Source organism: Globicephala melas, chromosome 8, assembly GCF_963455315.2.
Source record: "Globicephala melas chromosome 8, mGloMel1.2, whole genome shotgun sequence".
Lineage (NCBI taxonomy): Eukaryota > Metazoa > Chordata > Mammalia > Artiodactyla > Delphinidae > Globicephala > Globicephala melas.
Genome location: NC_083321.1, coordinates 15,062,908 through 15,083,700, shown reverse-complemented (window position 1 = coordinate 15,083,700; position 20,793 = coordinate 15,062,908). Strand labels below are relative to the sequence as shown.

General features: G+C 53.6%; 1 protein-coding gene across 5 annotated transcripts in view; it reads left to right on the top strand.

Annotated features, from left to right (window-relative positions):
- The window catches only part of TSPAN18 (tetraspanin 18), a 185,236-nt gene that overhangs the window by 133,010 nt on the left and 31,433 nt on the right, over positions 1-20,793 (top strand). The window contains exon 4 of one of the 5 annotated variants that reach the window (XM_060303309.1): positions 18,646-18,742. The exons of the other annotated variants lie outside the window; for them this stretch is intronic. The gene's annotated coding sequence lies outside the window, so the exon portion shown is untranslated. The remainder of the gene's footprint in view (positions 1-18,645; positions 18,743-20,793) is intronic. 5 annotated transcript variants of the gene reach the window in all.

Sequence of the window (20,793 nt, the reverse complement as noted above, 5' to 3'; positions counted from 1 at the left end):
GCACAGAGGGGTGAAGTGACTTGCCCCAGGTCAAACAGCTGTCAGGCGCCTAGTAAATTAATAGCGTACAGTTATTTACTCAAGTAATATTCATTAAGGGCCATCTGACTGTGCTGGGTGCTCAACCCCTGCCCTCCAGGAGTTCACAGGCTGGCGGAGGAGACAGACCCATGGGCAGGTAGTGGCAGTACCGAGTGCTGAGTGCTCTCATGGGGTGAACCCAGGGAGCTGTCATGGAGCTCAAGACATGACATCCGTGCTGTGGCATCTAGCAAGGCCCAGGGAGACACCAGGGAGGGCTTCCTGGAGAAGGAAACATTTAAGCTGAGATCAGGAAGAAGGTAGGAGAACAGCCTGAATGAGGAGCTGAGAGTGAGAGTGTGCGGTTGTGGGTTGCTGGAAGCTTCATAAGCTGATAATGTCCATTCTGAGATTTTCCAGCGGTCCTGTGACAGCACAGGGGTTCTTTGGTGGCCCAGGGTCTCTGACATCACAGGGTTTCTACATGGCCTAGACTTCCTGGAGCAGCCCAACCCCCCGTGGCAACCTAGGGGTTCCATGCCAGTTCAGGGAATCATATGGTGGCCCAGAATTTTTTCTGGCATGCAAGGGACCTGCGTGATCTTGGTGCACAACGACAGCCCAGGGATCTGGAAACTCCCAGGGGCACTGTGGCAGCTTCTGAGGGTCCCAGACATTTTCTGGGGTTTTGTGACAATCCCGGGGATCTCGTGGCATCTCCAGGGTTCTGTAGCCTTGTTCTTTATGGCTTCAGGAAGAAGAATATGCAGACTCATGGTAGGCAAGTCCTTTGGGGAAAAGGAAACAGCCTGGAAGGGTCTATACCTGGAGGTGCATTTGCAAGGCTTAACCAGGCAGCAAGGAGATGTGGCTGGAAGTCCTCTCCCTCCGAAAGCCTGGGGGAGCCAAGGAGTCTGGATTCCTTATGGTTTATTTCCTTCTGGAAAGCTGAAAATTAGCCACTCAGGGAGGTCTGCGGGGAGCACTGTCCTTACTTGCAGGCCTGTGACTTGGAGAGGACCAAGGATGCACCTGTTGCCTGGATACGGAGGTACCGCTCCTCAGAGCCCTCCGAGCAGGTGCATCGTGCAGGGGCCGGAGGTTGCGGCTGCCCACGAGGGGGCTGGCACACCTCCACTTACAGACACCAGCATTAGCCCCTCAATGGGCTCCTGTGAGCTGAGCCTTCCCAGATCGGCATCGCTGGGTTAATCCCAGCCCCACTCACTGCTCCAGGTCAGCTGGGGGACCTGTCTGGGCCTCAGAGCCATGCCTGCAGAATAGGGATGACGCTCCCGCCTGTTTCCCTGGGGGGTGCGGCATCGAGTGGGATGGGGGAGAGCCTTGTATGAAAGCATGAGAACACGTTCCTGCTTCACCATGGGCGCTGTGCGCTCCTGGGCGAACTCCTTCATACCACAGGGCCCTCAGTTTCCTCATCTGTAAAACAGGGGTGGGCCTAGCACAGCGTAGGAAACGCAATAGTTTCTCAACCAATGCTAGGTCTACCCCAACTCCTTCACCTCCAACCAGAGACTGCAGCCCGGTATCCTGGGTGTGGGGAAGAGGGTGGTTCTCAAGCAGAAGAGACCATCTGGCCCCAGGAAAGTCAATGGTCTTTGTGCCTTTGCCTCTGAGCAAAACCTCCTTTCTTTTTAACCCTGGGCAGAGCCAACACAAGAGCTACCTTTGTCAGGCACTGGGCTGAGAGTTGGACACTCATGATCACATGTAGTCCACCCTACAATACTATAAGATAGTCTTAGTGATCACATTTTACAGACAAGCAAACTGAGGCACAGAGAAGGCCGCTAAGTTGCCCCAGGTCACCTGACAAGAACAGAGCAAGCATTCGTACCCAGGTTTGTCTTGATCGCAAAGCCGGGACACTAATCACCTCTCTTCCCAGGTATCCTAGAAACAGCCAGGGGAGAAAGAGAAAAATGATGAGATGGGAACCAGCTGGAGAACTAGTTGAACACTTGGTGCCTGGGTGGGTACATTGTTTGTCCTTCAGGTCTAGGGCTGGCCTGGCTGGGTTTGACCCGGGCTGGCTCCGTGAACCATTTGAGAATCCCCAGCCCTCAACAGACTGGACCTCTCTCCTCTAGTGGCCCATTTTTAGAGAAACTGATGGTGGGGGATGTCAGAGACTCTGGTCTGAACAAGAACCAGTTCTGCCTGCACTTCAAAGGTCTTCTTCTTGGCAGGAGGGAAACAGACATCTCGTAACTGGGAGAGAAGGAGGGGTCTGGCGGCCCAATGACCCATTTTGCTTTTCCAGCCAAGTGGGACTTGGCATCACACAAGAGGGCAGGATTCATTTCCCCCACCCCCACTGTAGCTAGATCTGCCCAGGGGCTGGGGTCTCAGGCCCCATGCAGAAGGGGGAACCCCTCGGGAACCAGCCCCTGTGCCCTAGCCTACATTCTCCCCCGCGGGGCCCCCCAGCCAACAGCCAGCCTCTCTGATGCCACTACCAAATACCAGACCACTTATCAGGCTTTTCCAGGGGACCGGTGTCCCCAAGCAGAGCTCCAAGCCTGCAGTTAGGAAAGCAGCAATGGGCTTAACTTTCTCTGGACCGTGGGCTTTTCAGTGGGGAGATAAGCTTGGTCTGGATTAAGCTGGAGGGTAAAAACTATTTACTCTGAAACAATACTCTGTCTAGGAGCGAATCTGGACCCTGGGGCTTCCGGAGGGTCGGGGTGGCCCGGGGGTCTGCCCGCTCCTGCCAGGTCCCCAGCCGTCTCGCCTCCCTACCCACCGTCAGCCGAGCTGGTTCCACAGCCCAGTTCCCCCCAGCGCTCGCTCTCATTATGGAAGGAAAATGAGAAGAAGCTATAATGTTCAGTGCGTTATTATCTGCAGAGCAGCTGACCTGTGCAATTATCTCCTCCAATCCATATGACTACCTTGGGAGTCGGGCTTACTGACCTCTAAATAGATCTAGACTCAAGTCCCAGCTCAGTCACTTTCTAGTTCTTGACCTTGGGGAAGTGGTTTCATTCCCTGTGAGCCTCAATTTTTCACCTGTAAAATGGGAGTGACAATAGGCGCCTCAGAGTGCGGTCATGATGAGCCATGGTGTTTATAAAATACCGAACCAGGCCCCTGTTCCCAGCAGTGCTTAATAAACGGTAGTTTGTTTTAGGAAATAGTAGTATTTCTGGTAATGTAAGCCTCAAATAGGTGAAATCAGAGCTTTTGTTCAGTGGCAAAGCTGAGATTCAGACTCAAGGCAACAAAGTCCTGACCCCGTGTGAGCCCGGCCTTCAACCGACCAGCCAGGGAAGGGCCCAGGGCAGGAGCCGGGTGGGCAGGGAGGCCCTGATCGGGGTGGCCTTTCCGACGCAGCCTCAGGGTCCAGAGCGGGAGGAAAGGCCCCAGTGCTTCCTGTCCCCCATCCCCTTGGTGGAAAAACAACTGGACCATTCTCCGCTTCTACTCCCCGTGTTTCACTGCTTTGTGCCCCTGGAGGCTGGGAGAAGAGCACCCTGGCTCATTCCTGAGAACAAAGACGAGGTCAAGGCCATCTCTCCTACAGGGCAGGCTCTGGCTCCAGGGAAGGAGGGGGGAACTGAGAATCAACTAGTGCCTGCACCGACCTCCCCCTCCCTCACTGCCCATGCTGTAAAAGGAGCCCTTCTGGGTTCTAGTGCAAACTTTACTACTGGTGACCTAGCTGTGAGGCCTGTGGAGGCCCCTGCCCCTCTCTGAGCTTCATCCTCTCATCTCCAAAATGAGGGTCTCAGAAATAAACAGAACGTTAGCAGATGCAAACATATATAGGATGGATAAGCAATAAGGTCCTACGTATAGCACAGGGAACTATATTCAATATCCCGTGATAAGCCATAATGGGTAAGTATATGAAATAGAATATATATATATATGTATAAATAACTGAGTCACTTTGCTGTGCAGCAGAAATTAACACAACATTGTAAGTTAACTATACTTCAATAAAATTAAAAAAAAAAAAGAAAGAAACAGAAGGGACCACTGCCTATGCTGGAGAAATCGGGGAAGGTTTCACGGCTGAGGCGACATCAAGCGGGGCATTGAAGGGTGAGAAGAAGTTCTCCAGGCAGAGAAGAAAAGAAAAGGTATTCCAGGCCCAGGTTGCAATACTCACAAAGACCCAGCAGCTTCAGAGTGTGAGGTTTAAATGGCCCTTTTGCAATGATTTGTTTTAATTATATGAATAATACATGTTCCTAGTAAGAAAAAAAACACCTGAATATAAGGAATAAAAGAAAAAAAAATCACCAGTAGGCAGTTAATATTTGATACCATTTTTAGCCCTTTTTAATACGATTAAGAAAGGGGCCTCTAAGCTCCCTAATATATGGAGAATCTCAGATTCTAGGCAGACAGGGAAGAACAAAGAACGGTCTTCTGGAAGCGGAGCCAGGCCCCGAGCGCTGGACAGACGGACAGCGTTTCCTGGGAGTGGGGACTGGGGAGATCACACCAGTGGAGACAGACGCACAGGCAGACACTCGGGGAAGCGGGACAGCGCCGCGGCCCCGCACAGCTCAGCGCCTGCAGCGGGACTGCCAGGGCCGAGGAGGGGAGGCCAGGGCAGGGTCTTTCTGAGCATGAATGAGGCTTGTGGGAAGGGCCAGCACTGCTGCTTCTGGGAAGCCCCTGCGCCTGTCAGCTGGCAAAAGTGGCCGTCCGCGGCCAAGCAGCTGAGGGGCTCCCCGTAATGGTTTAACTGGTTTCCTAAGCTGTCTGGCTGCAGGCTACGGCAGGCTGGGGAGGGGCCCAATGACGCTGTGAAGTCACTGCTGTGATCTTGCCAGCATGATCACATGGTTTAAATATGGTTCATCTTAATGGACAGGGGCTACGAGGGGAGTGGGCAGGGGCAGGGTGGGCGCCCAGGACAGCCAGCCTGAGCTGGCAGCAGTGGGTCAGCATCGGCGTGGGGTGGTCTGTCCACTCCTCGGCCTCCAGGTCCAAGGCCAAATTTGAGGTCCCTTCCTGCGTAGCTCCACATCTTCCGTGGACTCCTGCCTCATTTCTCCCAGCCCCCAACACCAGCGAATTTTCCCCAGAGGCCTTACTCGGGCCCCCCTCACCTACGTGATGGAGTTAAAACAGCCCACGATGGAGGCCCTGCCCACCTGCCTCTGTCATCCTGGGCAGTCTGGGCATCTGGGGTCCCTGGGGGAATCCCAGAGCCTTGTGGATGGAGCAGGGGGACACAGTGACCACCGGAACCATCGTCACCTTGGCTGTGAAAACAGGACAGGGTGTTCCATTTCCTTCATGGCCCCTGTGAAGTCTGTTAACAATAATTATGAAGTTATGGAGAATTCCCAGTCCTCCTAATCAGTGTTAATACGGGCTGGGTGAGCTAGTCATGGGAAAAGAGACGTCTTTGTTTGCGCTCTCGAAATTGGACCACTGCTCCTGCCTTTAGGTGTGATTCAGCTGTGTTCTATCCTCTCCCCCCATCTCTTAGTCCTACACCCGGCATCGTGAACGTACGCACGGTGTACATGCCCGCTGACCATCGTATTCACTGTGTGCACACGCATATACACGTACACATACGCACACACACAGCAGCGCAACAGACTACAAGTCTTTGGATGCTGGATTAAGACATCATTTTGCAAAGCAAACACCAAAAACCAAAGAGCATTTCAGCCATGTTCCTGGCCCTCTTTGGCGATACCATTGGAAGCCCCCTCTCCCATTGCCGTACCCTGACCTCAGAGACCTCCTTGCGCGGGCCTCCCCAAATTAGACCGTGTTAACAAACCATTCGTGTTCCAGTTAGCATGGCAAGTGAACCAGGCTGGCTGAGCAGGGAATAACGCTCTCCTCTTGCTGTTAACAGGCCGAGGCACATTTCCCTAGGAGGGAGGCTCCCCCACCCCGTCTGTTGGAATAATGAGATCTGTGCAAGGCTCTCTGCCATCTGAGTCTGAGGCCATCCTGGAGGAGGTTCCCTTTGGACCAAGCAGGAGGGAGGCAATGAGTGAGGTGATGAAACTAATATTTATTGTGCAGTATTGGCTGTTGAGCCTATGCTAGGATCTTCTACCTAGGATGGTGCTTTTTCAACTGAGTTGTGGGTACTCACAGGGCCTGGGGTACTCCTCCCCAAGCCAGGGGGTACACAGAATCTCAGGATTAGCCCTGCGTGTCCTAATGGAACATCAATACACTCAAAGATTTGGAAGATTAATACCTTATTTTTATATTAAAACAACTGTGGATATACTTTGCAATCAAATGAAAAAATATATAGAGAGATGGCATGAATAAGTGAGGTGAAACAGGAGACTTCCAGGCAATTATGCTCTCCCACTTTCTTCTCTGGGCTGGGCCCCCAGATTTCCAGATGAGTGGGGATAACAGAATTCCTTCCATAGCCACTGCAGGAACTGAGGAGGGAGAGTTTGTGAGGTTCTAAGCCATAGCATAATGCTGTGTGACGTTGGGCAAGCCACTACACCTCTCTGATCCTCCCATCCCTGAGCAGCACAGTGGAAATGGTAATAACACCTCCTCAGGGCCAGCTTCACAGGTGTGCAACCTGGGCAGTGGCACAGAGCCTTGCACTTGGTTTAATGCTCTGCCGCTGCCATCTTGAAAGTCTTAATAACTTTTGAATAAGAGACGCCTCATTTTTACTGGGCCCCACAAACTCTGTAGCTGGTCCTTCATCTTCTGATAGCGTTTTAGCAAGAGTTAAATCAGAAATGTGTGAAAGAGGCCCGTGCAGAGATTGATTCCTCCCTCCCTCTCTTCCTTCTTTCCTTCCTTCCCCAAATGTCCACTGAGCACTCACTCTGTGGCAGGTACTGTACGAGATGCTGGGATTCAGCAATGAACCAGGCATTCAAGGGAAGGAGGCGGAAGAAAAATAACCGGAAGAGAACTTTGTTGGAGATAAGTGTCAACAACAAGGGGATAGACGTGACTGGGGAGAGGGACTATATTAGGTTGTTGGGGAGCAGGGCTGGGGGTGGTCAGGGAATATCTCCCTGAGGAATTTGATCAGAGACCTGAATGAAGTGAAGGAATATGCTGTGTGGACTATCAGAGGGAGAGAGAGTCCCAGGCAGAAGGACCAGCAGGTGCAAAGGCCCTGAGGTAGACGTGCTCTTACCATGTGGAAGAGATCAGTGTGGCTAGAGCTGGCTGGAGTGGGGTGAGGGAGGAGGCGGGTGGTCAGAGATGAGCTCAGCAAAGTGTGGGGGGCCCCGTAAGCTGTTGTGAGGATGCGATGGGGGTAAGTAAATGGCTGGGGGGTAGACGATTCCTTCAACCAGAGCTGGTTGTTTCTGGTCCCCCGTGGTTAGTTAGTACCTGGAGGCCAGAATGACAGCGGGAAGGATGAAGGTGTCCCATTATCCTCTGGAAACCCAGAGACAAGTTGTCTCTGGGCAGGAATGAGTGGCAGCCCCTCTGCTGTTGGTGAGGGATGACTCTTAGCTCTCTTCTTCCTCTGATTGGACAAGAGCTGTCCTGGTCCCAGGGCTGGGAGGCTCCATCTCCGGCAAGCTGTGTGCGATCAAAAGGCCAACCCAGGGCTTCCCTGGTGGCGCAGTGGTTGAGAGTCCACCTGCCGAGGCAGGGGACGCGGGTTCATGCCCTGGTCCGGGAAGATCCCACATGCCACGGAGCAACTAAGCCCGTGAGCCGTGGCCGCTGAGCCTGCGCGTCCAGAGCCTGTGCTCCGCAGCGGGAGAGGCCACAACGGTGAGAGGCCCGCGTACCGCAAAAAAAAAAGGCCAATACAAAGGCACCCCGACGGTACCTGTGCCAGAAGAGCCCCCAAGGCGGCCACCGCAATGCATCTTCCTAAGCTTTGTCCCCTTCCTCCAAATGAACTCCAAGATATGTAGCATGAACACCAGGGAGTGGGGCAGCCAGGCAGCCTCAGTCTCAGGTCCGGAGGACAGAGCTAGAAGCTGTCCTGTGCTGGCTAGTGCTTATGCAGAGACCCCTGCTCCCTGCCAGTGGCCTCAAGGCAGAGGACCACAGCTTCTCTTCCTCCAAGCTTTGTGACCCTGGGGAAGGGGTGTCCCCTCTCTGGGACCCCATCTCATCTGTAAATAGGGATACTAATAGTGACATGAGGATTAAATGAGAGGGCAGCCGAAGCACATAGAACGTGGGAAGTGTTCCCTCCCTGGGACTTTTTGGGAGTTGGGGCCCAACGCGAGTGTCACCTCTGAGACTGCAGCTGGCCACAGCCCCCCTGAGAAGTGAACAGAAGAGGGCGAAACCATCTGAAGCCAGCACATAACGCTGAAGCCCCTCAGAATATGCTGTGACTGGGGGCAGGTCCTCAGAGGTCTCATCTTTAACATGAAAGAGACAGACTCTAGGACCTCGGGGGCCCCTCAAGCCTTGACGTTCTCTAAGATGGGAAAGTGATGGAGTCCTCCGTGACAGCCCATCCACCGGGACACCACTCCACTCTGGTTGGGGGCAGCAGACTGCAGGCCCCACATATACCTGGTGGCCCTAGAGGGACGGGCCTGCAGGCTGGAGGCTCTGGCCATCAGTCCTTCTGCAACAGGCCTAGGGCTCCTGCTACCGCAGATGGGAGAGGGGGAAGTGTCAGGCTGTTGTTACAAGCCTAGACTCTGGAGCAGCCCTGCTGCTTTCTAGCTGTGTGGCCTTGAGCAAGTGACTTAACCTCTCTGAGCCTCAGTTGTCACAGCTGAAAAATGGGGGTAATAAAAGCATCTACCACATAGGGTTGCAAGAGCCAGTGAGAACCGTGTGTGGCCCATGCAGCTCTGTAGACGTGCAACACATTCTTATTGTTTGTTCTCTCCCGGTGAACTGGTTCCACAGATGAGGGCGGGGTCCCTCCTTCCCAGGTCCTGGCTTCTCAGACCCCCTGAACCTCTGCCACTGCCCCTGAGGGCCAGTCCCCTCCAGGAGCAGCTGGGCAGGTATAACCTCATGATAAGGCCAAGACATCCTGGGAAGAAAGGGTTTCTTTGATCATCACTGATGAAGTCGGGCAAAGGATCCCTAAGGCCATATTTTGGAGGCAAAGGGGACCTTAAAATGGTGTGAGGTAACTGAAACGTAGCAGAGAGAAGGGCACGGCCCTGGGCTTTAGAATGCACACAGGTCAGCCCTAATCCGAAATCCTTCAGGGTCTCCATCCTAGTTTTCTCCTCCATGAACCAAGGATATTATACCTTGCAAAGTTGTCAGAAACCTTCAGTGGGATGTATGTGAAAATATATATTCTCCACCCAGGGCCCAGCAATGTGAGTGGGCCTTCACAGAGGCCCCGCTGTATGCCAGGCCCTGTTCTAAGCATACTCCATATTTCATTCATCCCAGTTGACTGGGAGGCACTGGTTGCCCCAGGGCACAGCTAGGAGGTGGCTTATCCCCACCCCCATTGCCTCACTCGGGTAATGGATCCAGGATTTTCTTTGGGCTTATCTCTTATTGGAACATTTACCTTGGAAAGTCCAATATGAGGCCTCTACAGAAAATGTTTCCCACAGGATCTGCTCTCCAATAACATTTACTGTTCAGAATTACACCCAGGAAGAGACAATTGCTGGAGTAATGGCCTGAAGCAAAATTCAGAACTATCTGGCCAGCACTCACCTCAGCTCCGGGTGCAGCCCTGGTGCCTAGGCCCGCCTGGATGCGACCCAGGTCTGCACAGCAGGCAGGGACCTGGTGGCTCTGGAGTCACCTTCGAGGAGCTCAGAGGTGCTTGCTCAAGGTCACATGAGCGCCCGGGGATAGGCTCAGACTGGAGCCCAGGATGGCCTCATCCTAAAGCCTGCTCTGTACACCCACCCCCCTCCCCATCCCTGTGGGGTCCCTGGGAAACCCCAACCTTGCCCCTTGAACTTGCTGAGTCTTCCTCTTTCTTAATTATTGGGCAGCCAGGGGGAAATGAAACACCTGCTACGTTCTTCCTTTTCTCAGCAAGGTGGCTCCCCCAAGATCCCTCTGCCCCAGCAGGGCGCCGGCAGTCCTGAGGCTGCCTTGGGCAAGCAGGCTTTGTACAATGGTTCACACGTGCAGATCCTCTAAAGTAAACGTGGCCACTGCCCGCTGGGGGTCACACTTCCAGGATAGGGCTAGGGGATCTACGTCCAGGCCCCCGACGAGGTGAACTTTAAGAGAAAATGTTTCCAGCCTCCATAAGCTGGTAGCCTTCCACCCCTGCAGGAAGTGGTCACAGTAGTGTGTGTGTATGTCTGTGTGTGTGTGTCTGTGTGTGTGCACACATGTGCACGTGCACTCAGAGAGGGAAGAGAGCGCAAACAGAGTTGAGACTCGGAGATGGAGAGGCAGCGGGGAAGCCCGGCACTCAGGACCCGAGACAGAGAGAGGGGGCTTAGTCCAGCCACAGAGCCAGCTGGTAGCCGTGAAGTCCAAAACTGAATCCAGATCCCTGGACCTTTTATCCTTATATCCTCTGGGGTTGCAGAAAAAGTACCAATTTGCCTGATTGGAACCTGGCCTGAAGTCCCCTCTGAGCACCCCGTCCCTGACAAAATAGGGGACACACAGGCAAGTGGCACCATTGATCTGTGTGGTCTGCAGGGCAGCTGAAGCGCGTGTGAGTGGCTGTGTGGCCTCCTTCGCCGCCACGCTCAGACACACCCCACGCACCCTGAGATCGGCGTTCACAAGGGGCGAGACCACCTGCCCTCTGCCCCCAGTGTCCTTGTTTCATCGGGGCCTTCTTAAGCCCCGACCCCTTTATTTTGCTGACATTTAGCTCTGGAGGCTACAGACCGGGCTGTATTTACATTTTTAAATGAGGAGGTCCGCTCATCAAATATTCAGGCCACCATTTCCATTTCTAAAAGGACGGTAAGTGAGTACTCTCTACCCAAAGCGGAGCCAACGACACCCAGGTGTTTGCTCAGCATTGGTGCTGGGAGCCACGAAACTGTGGATGAGCAAAAGGCGTGGCTTCCAAATAAACAACAAAAGCTTCCACTTCTAGAGCTTTCCGTGGAGCACAGTCCCATCCACGTTCACAGGACCTGCAAGATCGCACGTTTGTTGAGGCTCAGAGGGGCCGAGGCCACAGAGGTAGCGAGTCGGGGAGACAGTTCCACCCAGCCGTTCTGATGCCTTTGGCCACTCTGCAAGCTGCCTCTGCAGAGAAGCCCCGGAGGCCGGCGGGTGGCAAGTAACTTGCTCGACGTCATATGGTTAGTTAGCAGCAGAGCAAGTTCCAGACCCTGAGCCCCCAGTTCCCACTGCAACACTCCTTTCTAGTGGGTTTCCTAATTCTGGAGAGCTCCGTGGTTTGCCCCACAAACTTCGGGACATCTTGGACACCCTCTAAGCCCAGATGCTGGAACTACCTGCCTGGGTTCAAATGCTAGTCTAATAGCTGTATGACTCAGGGCAAGTTAATTTACTTCTCTGTGCCTCGGTTTCCTCATCTGTAAAATGAGCATACTAATTGTACCCACTTCATAGATCATTGTGAATTAAAGGTTAATAGATAGGAAGCGTTTAGAATGGTGCCTGACACACAGTAAGCACTCTGTAAGTGTTAACTCTGATCATCACCACCATAGCCACCCTGCGCCCCTCCCCATGGATGCAGAAGCCATGACTGGCTCAGATCCACCCAAACTGCACACCAGACTCCCTGCCCCTTCTAACTGCTATTAGGCCTCAGCAGAGAAGAGAAGAGGCCTTCCAGGCACAGCAGACTAATCCAAGGGCACATCCTCAGCTTGTAATGTGCTCTGCATGGGTCATCTGTCATCCACTAGAGCCTCAGAGAGGGGCCAAGCCTGCAGCAGGCAGCCTGCCAGGGCTGCCCAGACACTACCGGCCCATTAGATGAACAAGGTGGGGCTTTCTGCCCCATTCTACAGATGGAGAAACCAAGGCCTGGAGAAGTTTTATTTTTTATTATTAGTTATTATTTTGTCAGAAGGAAATAGAAATTCTCTTCTGGGGCCCTGTAAGGTCCAAATACTTGCTTATCCCTGCGGCTTCCTGGTGGGATTGCCAGCATCCTTCCTGGCCTGTAAGTCACCGATGTTTGGTGGCGCTGGTGAACAGGCTTCTGTGGAAGGATGAAGCACTCCCTTTCTCTGAGCACGGTTCCTGTGTCTGTCTAAGCCCAGCCCTTTCCCTACCCCCACCCCTGCCCACACCTTTCTTTAGGGCTCCTAGGAGCAGCTGGGATGATATTTTATGGGGAGGAAAGAAAACAGGTCTCTCTGACTCCTGCCTGTTCGTCTACTCAGGCCCCGGCCCCGGATCTTCCTTTTGATTCATTTCCTCTCAGGATCTTCTCAAGCCAGGCAGGACTCTCAGTCATGGTCTCTCTGCTTTTCCATTGTTTTTCCTCCTTAACTCGAGCTCCAAATACCTGTCGTCATTCCGTTTATGGCAAGGGGTTGTGGCCTCCCTAATTCGGGCCAGGTGACTAGAATGAATTGCAGTTGCCCTGGGAAGACCCAGTGTCTCCAATATTTACTACCAAGCAAATGTAAGTGGGGCAGTGCGCCCTGTGGGCGTAAGGCTCGGGGCGTGGCTTGGTTCTGCTCTGGGGACAGTTCCTGGTCCCTGGGGAGTCGAGGGAGCCTGCCATGGGGTGGAGGATGCTCTGAGAAGGAGAGGACAGCCTCACCAGTCTGCTCTCAGCACAGGAAAACTCCTTTCTGGGGAGGGAGGATGCGGTTGCCTCTGCGTGGGGCAACTCCGGGATCACCCAACTCTGAGACGCCCCCATCCCCCATGCTGCACCAGGGCATCACTCAGGCAGGAGGGATGTGAGCCAGGGCCAGTGCCGTCCCCTCGCTGAACACTGACAGGCTGAGATCCAAGGAGGCTCACTGCAGACAGGAGAAGACAAAGTGAAATCCATGGGACATTGATAGCACCTGGTGTAGTTCAAGGAGCCGTGAAATCAGCAGCATATACCTGGGGTGAAGCCCAGCTCCAATGGGAGCTGTGTCATCTCAGGCAAGCTCCTTAACTTCTCTGGGCCCTACTCCCCATAAAATACTATATAGTCATCTCTGCTCTGCTTGCCTTGCTGGATGGCTGTGAGGGTCAAGCAAGAGCATAGAAACAGGAGGGCTCTGGGAGCTGTAAGCAGAGTACCGATGTCAAGAGTTGCATTGTGATTAATGTAAAGCAGGAGGGAATTTGGTTAGATGCCAGGAAGAACTTCCCTACTTCAGGAGCAGACATCAGAATGAGGCTATGGGGAACGTCCTCCTTCCTGAAGATCTTTAAGAATAAGATCAGATCCGTGCGGCCATTTCAAATAGTCTTGAGGTTGGCAGAGGCATTGGCCAAATGACTTTTGATGTCTTTTCTTTCACCTGACACTGTAGTCAGTTCCATCAGGCAGAAAGCGACCGGAGGCCACATCTGCGTGTGTGTGTGTGTGTGTGTGCCTGTGTAAGTACCTATGTGTGTACCTGTATCTGCCTGGATGTCTGTACGAGTGTCTGTGTATTATATGTTTGTCTATGCATGTGTCTGTGTGTCTGCAAGGCTGTGTCTACATTGTTGTCCATGTGCCCATGTCTTGTGTGTAGAGCAAGTGGCTGAAGCCAAAAAAGCTCAAGGCGACTCATCTTTATTACTAAGCAGTTGGAAGGATTTCCTTTTGCCGCCCTATCCATCTTGGGAGGATGAGGACAAAGCACGAGGGTGAAAAAGGATTTTAAATTGGATCTTTATTTGTTTGTTGTTGTTTTTGTTATACAAGTTTCTAAATTTGGGCTAAGAACTAGATGAAGAATACCGGCTCTGGAGTGTCCTGCTGAGGCTGGAATACAGGCTTCCCCACTTCCCTGTGATCTTGGTGTCTGACTTCCCTTCTCGAGGCCTCAGTTTCCACATCTGTAAAATGGGGGCGCCTCCCTCACAGGGTAGTGGTGAAGATTAAGTGAATTAGAGCCTGTAAAGCCCTTAGCACAGTGCCTGGCCCTTAGAAAGGACTTCATACATGCCCGCTGTTATAGGTATTAGCTAGCAGCGATGTTTCTGGCCTGGCTCCTGATACATGTAGCTAAAAGAGCACTGGCTGTGGAGCCACCCGGCCTTGGGTTCAAGTTTGCCGCTCAGCAGCTGTGTGGCCTTGGGCAAGTCGCTTCACCTCTCTGATCCCGGTTCTCAGCTGTAAATTGGGAGCAATAGTATGCCTGCCTCACAGGATTATAGTGAGGCTCAAAGGAGAGAATGTAAGACCTTAGCATAGTGTCCGCCGCACTGTAGGCACTTAAGAGAAATAGTCCACCTGCAACAGAGATTCCCCTGGACCCTCTCCCCTCCCCATACCCCTGCAGTGGAATTCCGTGTCTCACCCACTGCCTGGGCTCCTGTTTTTATCCTTCCAGACACTAAGCACAGCAACAGAAGCCAGGAGCCCTAGGCACCCTTCTCTGATGGGGCTCATGGGGGAGGGGCTGCTCTGGCAGGAGCTGCCCGGGCTCCCCGCCCCCTTACCCCGGTTCAAACCTGTGCCCTTTCCCGCCCAGTTCCCAGGGCCCCTTAATACCCGCGAAGCCATTAAATATTTAAATTGCGCTGTGTGGCAGCCAGGTTGCCCCAGCAACAGCCCTGCATATTTTGGGATGGAGTACCAAGTCTTTCAAAGGGTCTCCTGCTGCTCCAGCCCTAAGAAGGATGAACCGTGGGAAGCAAGAGCGAGTGGGAGGGAGGGCTGGGGGCTTCTGCTTCCCAACCGGGGCTTATATATGCGGTCACCGTGGGAAACAGCCAGAGGTCTCGAGGGTCAGAGAAAGGGCAGGCTTCTCCCCAGTTTTCAAGAGTCTGGACTCGAATCCAGGACTCGTGCCTGCCAGCCTGTTCTCTTCACCTGCTTCCGTCTTGTGGGCCTGTTGTCTGGATTGGGGTCTGAACCCCAGTTCTGCTCTCACCAGCTGGGCCACTGTGGGAAACTTGCTCACCTTCCCTGGGCCCCCGTGTACTCCCGGGTAGCTTGGGGATAATTCACCCATTTCAGGTGATGTTGGAACAGTGCTCAGCACGGCTCCTGGCTCACGCAAAGCAGTAGCAGTTATTATATTGATAATATTCCATCCAGTACCCCCTGCGTGCCCTGAGGGGACTCAGAGGAAGTGGGAGACACAGCCCTGGCCACCAAAGGCTTATATCTGGTGGAGAAGGTCTGCCAGCAATGGTAAGTGCTGAGGATACATCCAGTGTTCCCTGGCCCTGTCCCCTCCAATCCCGGTGTGAGTATACAGTGGCTGCGGCCGCTGAGTCCACACTCACCTTTCCCAGGGGCCTGGCGTCGCCTGGGATGCGTTTTGAGGCCAGCCGTCAGGTGTGGCAGGGGGCACCCAGGCTAGGAGTCTGGACTGTGCCGTCCAGCCCTGACTCTGCTGTGTGTCCTTGGCTCTGCTGCAAGTCCCTTCCCCTCTGGACGCCAGTCTCCTTGGCTGCAGGATGAGGGTGACTCTGAGTCACTTTCTCGGGCAGCCTCCCTTTCCGGCCAGCACAGATGCACCAGCAAACCATAAGGATGGCCTGTTCCCCCCTCCACTTCATCCTGTGAGTGCCCCCTTAAGAAGTAAGCCTGAGGGGATGAGGCCAGTCCTGCAAGTTTCTTCTGATCTCCACCTGGACTCTGCTCTTCAGTTCGCAAAGCACCTCCTCTCCCATATTTTATTCCATCTCAAACCCCTGGGGGAAACAGAAAAGACTGCTGCCTCTCTCCCCAGCCCCAGGCTCTCTCCAGAGGCAGGAGGATTTCCAGGGAATTAAAATCTCCACTGCAGACAATCCAGACACGTACTGGCTGGTCCCAGCAGGAGGCCAGTGGCGTGGAATCATCGTTCAGTTTTCTTCCCTTGGAGGGAAGGCAGAAGATGGGGAGGCTGGGAGGAGGCCCTGAGCCACGTGCTGGAGGCTGGGTCATGTCGGAGAACCTGGGCTCTGGCTGCCCGGGGTGATGGGGGAGGGACGCTGGGCATCTGACTGGCACACAGCCATTGGCTGGTTCCACGGTTACCCTCCTAGATTTGGGGAGCATGATTTTCAGCCTGCTTGGAGCCCTGGCCTTCCAGATAGACCTCAGGGGGGTTCTCACCTTGACGTCTTTGAACCTGACAGTGTAGACTCCCCCCCCACCCCCCAGGGATGGATCAGAAGGAAAGACCGACTGGTAGGCCTCTCCTTGAGCCCACGGAATCCAAATCTCAGGGCTGGAACCTGGAAGTTCGAGGGCTGAACAAACTCCCCAGGGGCTTCTCAGACTGGCTGGCTCCCTGGCCTCCACTTCCACCCAAGCTGCCTATTCCTGCCCTGGGCAGGAAGGTGGCCACGTGTGGCTATGGTCAGTTTAGGGTTCTGACACCCCTCCTCTTCCCTGCCCCTATGGTCCCCTTTGCTCCTGCTGTAAACTTTCTGCCCCTCTGCTGGGGGTGGGGGCTGAGGGGAAAGGGCATCCTCTTGCCCTTTCAGGGAGGGAGGGATGGAGATTGTGAGTGACAAACTGGATTGATGCGCCGCAAGTGGGGTGGGGCGTTACTGTCAGGGATGAGCTATGTCTAAGGCAGGAGTGCCTATCCCAGGGTCCGTGGACGACATGGAACTTGAGGAATTGGTGAACTTGGGGGAGAAGATTATATCTTTGCTTTCACTAACATCTAACTGAAATTGAGCATTTCCTCCAACTATGATCACAGGCAACAAGCCATAGCTCCATTAGAGGGAGAGGGCTGCCTGGAGGCTGGGGACACAGTGACACTTCCTAGCACAGGAGGAGCTGCAGACACAGTCTACTGGCAGATCCCCCAGACCCATTAGCTGTACTTGTAATGTTGCCATCAATATATAGAAGCAGATACTTTCATATCACCCCAAAACTGTTGCAGATTTCAATAGTTATTGAACCTATCACTGGATCTTGAATTTAATAGGTTGATAAAGAAGTATTTGCATTTTACAAATGTTTTTTAAATATTCTTGTAACCATATTTTAATATAATTGGTTTAATCCTATGTCTTTTATTTTATGTAGGGTTGGGGGAAAAGTGAGAGACCCTTGCTAAGAGCTCAGCTCTGGGATCAGGCCAGGGGACCCCTGCAGCCTGGCTGAGTGACCTGAGGCAGGCCACTCATCGTCTCTGAGCCTGATTCAATCATAGGTCAGCGGGGAGCAGACCCACCTCCTGGGATTCTTGTGAGGTTCTGTATGCCGTTAGTTCAAGGCCAGGTATACAGTAAGAGCTAACTAGCTGCAGGCTCTGGTTAGCATAAAGACTAACAAAAGCTTCCAGGAGGCCCCCTGGAGAATAATGAGACAGACTCAGCCAGGTGAAGCAGAGGTGTTGCCTGAAGTCACCGCTTCCTGTGCCAGGCTGGGCGGAGAACCCACGTCGGGGAGAGGGCTGCCTGGAGGCTGGGGACACAGTGACACTTCCTAGCACAGGAGGAGCTGCAGACACAGTCTACTGGCAGATCCCCCAGACCCAGGTCCCCCGGGGCTGTGGGTTCCCCCCAAAGGCCAAGGGTGCTCACTAAATGGGGAATGAATGAAAGAACATAAAAACGAAGTGTTTTCTGATATAAATTGCCACAGAATAACGGTTGGCTGGGAGGGAACTTGTTCTTTGCTGATCCAGAGAGGCCGTGGGGTGGACACTCTCTGGATCCCATGGAAGCAGCCAGGTTGCCCACCAGCTTTTGGTGGAAGGTGCAGAGCCTTCCCAGAGGCCTTTGCAAATGGACCATCTCAGTGCAAAGGCAGGAGGATGGAGCCATGGACCCATCCCAGGAAGTGTCGGGGATGAGCGCCTTCTGTGGCTTGAGTCCAGTCCAGGTCCATGGGGCAGGGGGCAAGGATTGTGTCACTCTGGGGACCAGCAGCCCAGAGTCCCCGGGCCACACCTCTGGAGGACGGCCAGGGCAGAAGGATGGGAACCCTGCTTTGTCCCAGCAATTTCTCCAGCCTTGGGCCAGGGACTTCATCTCTCTGAGCCTCAGTTTCCTCATGTATAAAACAAGAGTGCCTATCTCCTGGGGTGGTTGGGAGGATTCGATAAAATAATGTGTGTAAAATGCTTTCAGAAGTCAAAATAAATTAAGATGTTTGTCTTAGTGGGCTGCCTTGAGTGGTGGGAAGAGCAGTGGGCTTAAAATCAGGAGTTCCTGGTTCTGGCGCTGCTGTGTGACTTTGGGCCAGACCCGTCCACTCTCTGGCCCTCAGCATCCCCCAGTGTGGAAAAAAGAGAGTTGGAGTCAGCCCTCACTAAGGCTTCCTTCTTTGAAGATTCTCTGATGGCAGAGGAGAGGGCTTGCGGCAGGAACATGCAGTGCCCAGACCTGGTTCTGCTCACAGACTACAGACCGTGCTTTCCCAGACGCTGCAGCCACTCTGCTTCCAGTGTGGAGGCCGGGGAAGGCTGTCACTTAGGATCCGCTACATCCACCACAGGCTCTGCCCCCAGGAGCCTAATTAGATGTTATCCCCCATCAGCTGTGTCCATGTCCCTGTGTCCGTGCTATCACCAGGCGCACCAGGATTTCAGGCCAATTGCTTGTTTATGAGACCGTGTATCTTGGGATGAGGCCCAGCAGGCACCGCCAGCTCCAAATAAGTTCTCCCTCCCCCCCCAACCCCCCCCCCCCGCTCAGCTCGGAACCTGATGACAAGAATCATCGTTCTTCTGACACGCCTCAGCGCCAAGTCCTGATGAAGGAACTCTTGCGTCTTCGAGTCAGGCAAACCTAGGTCAGTTCTGGCTCTGGGGCCTTCCTAGCCCCTTGGAGACTTACTTTCCTCTTCTGTAAAAGGGAACGATGGTGATTTATCTACTGATAATTTGCAGATCTCTTTGTAGGATCATTATAGGTAAATGCCCATAACACAATGGCTTGCAGTATTCACTGAGGCTCAGTAAATGTCGGTCCCTGCCCTGTCCTCCACACACAGGCCCCCCAGCTTCTAGGCTCCCCCTGCAGCCCCACCAGGCAGTCGGCACTTGTTTCCCTTCCTGCCCGGCACGCCCTTGGTTGAGGTGTCTGCTCACACTCCTCTTTGAGCACCGGGTTATTCATTCTCAGTAGGCTCTAGTGAGTCCTTGAGGGAGGGAAGCCGCTGGTCTCCGTGCCTTGGACCCAGCCCAGTGCTGGCACTAGCAGGTGCCTGGCGTGCACAGGAAGGAAGGAACTGGACGTACAGCCGCTCAAGTGCTTTTTCCTACACCATCTCTCCATCCACGCAGTGACCCTGGGGGTTAGATCTGAGAATGCCCATCTCACAGATGGAGAGATGGAGGCGCAGGTGGTGAGGAAGCTGGCCCACGTCTCACAGCTTGTTGGGGGCAGAGCCGGTACTGGTTGGGACCCAGGTGAGGCCGCTCCCCTGGGACCCCCTGAGGCTCTTCCCTGCACCACAGCGCCCTCACCTGGCCAGAGTGCAGACAAGACGTTTCTCGGCTCCCTCCAGCCCAGGTCTACATTTGCTTCCTCCGATGGGGGCTTCTCCATCACCCCTGTCCACCTGCCTTCTTTTCTCTCTCTCCAGAAAGCATGCCCGGGGCCTGGGGGCGGTGAAAGTAAAAGGAGTGATTTATGAACTGAGCTGTTCTTCTTAATCAGAGAACCCCTCCTGGGCCTGCTCTATGCAGATGGGACTGAGCCGCCATCTGGGGCAGTGGGATTGACAGGATTAATAAAGCTGTCTGGCCCAGGCAGGGGCCTGCAGAGGATAATGCAGCAGTGCTGCGTGACCTCACACACAGAGGGTCTCTGCCCCTCTCTGGGCCTCAGGACTCCCATCTGTCAAGGGATGGCAGGATGGGGTCATCCCCCAAAGGCCTCCAGCTGGCATGGGGGAGGATGCTAGCCAGCTCACTGGGACACTGCCTGGTCGCCTGATTCAGGGCAGAGCAGCACTGGGTTGGAAACTTTGGAGACTGGGGCATAGCGCCCCCTCTTTCTGGCGTCCTCTCTCTTGTGCCACGTCCATGGATCAATGTCTTATCAGGTGCTCTGGTTTGGAGTCTAGCAGACTTAGGCCTGATTCATGGCCAGGTGGTCTTACTAACCATATGAATGAATCCAGGCCAGTTAATTATATGCACTGAGCCTCAGTTTCCTCATCTGTAAAATGGGATAATAATGATACCTACCTCCTAAGTGAAGATCAAATAAGAGGATGCAGGAGAAATGCTTAGCAGAGTCTGGTACATGGTAAATGCTCGATACTACTAGTTACTATTAGGCTCAATTATCACAAAATTGGAGCAACTAATTTGACTTTGGGGCCATTTAAAGGAAAGATATTTATATCCATCCTGACCAAGCCAGATGTCCATGGTCTGCCCCACGCCCACCTCCACTGATAACCAGTGAACATGGTTTGGGCGTCCACCTATTTTCAATATATGAGGATGCGGATAATAGCTCCCCATGGGAACAGTGTTTCCAAGAGTTTTCACATCATATCGCTTCACTTCATGAATTCTTACAACCACCTTTGGCTTCAAAACTGAGAATCACAGTTTTCATAGGAGCACCTAGCGTCTCAGGGAGAGTAGTGATTTTCTGAAGGCCTCCAGGGTGCTGGCCAGGGCAGGTGCCGTCCCAGACTGTGCAGAAGCAGTGGTGATGGCTGAGCTGGCAGGCATCTCCCAGGCCGTCCTTTCCCAGCTTCCCCTTAGTGTAGATCTTCACTGGGTGAGAAAACAATCAGGGAGGGGGCATCCTGGTGAAGAGGAGGTGAAGAGACGCTGGAGATTCACGCGGAGCTCAGCACCTCCTCCCTGCCCCCGGCTGAGC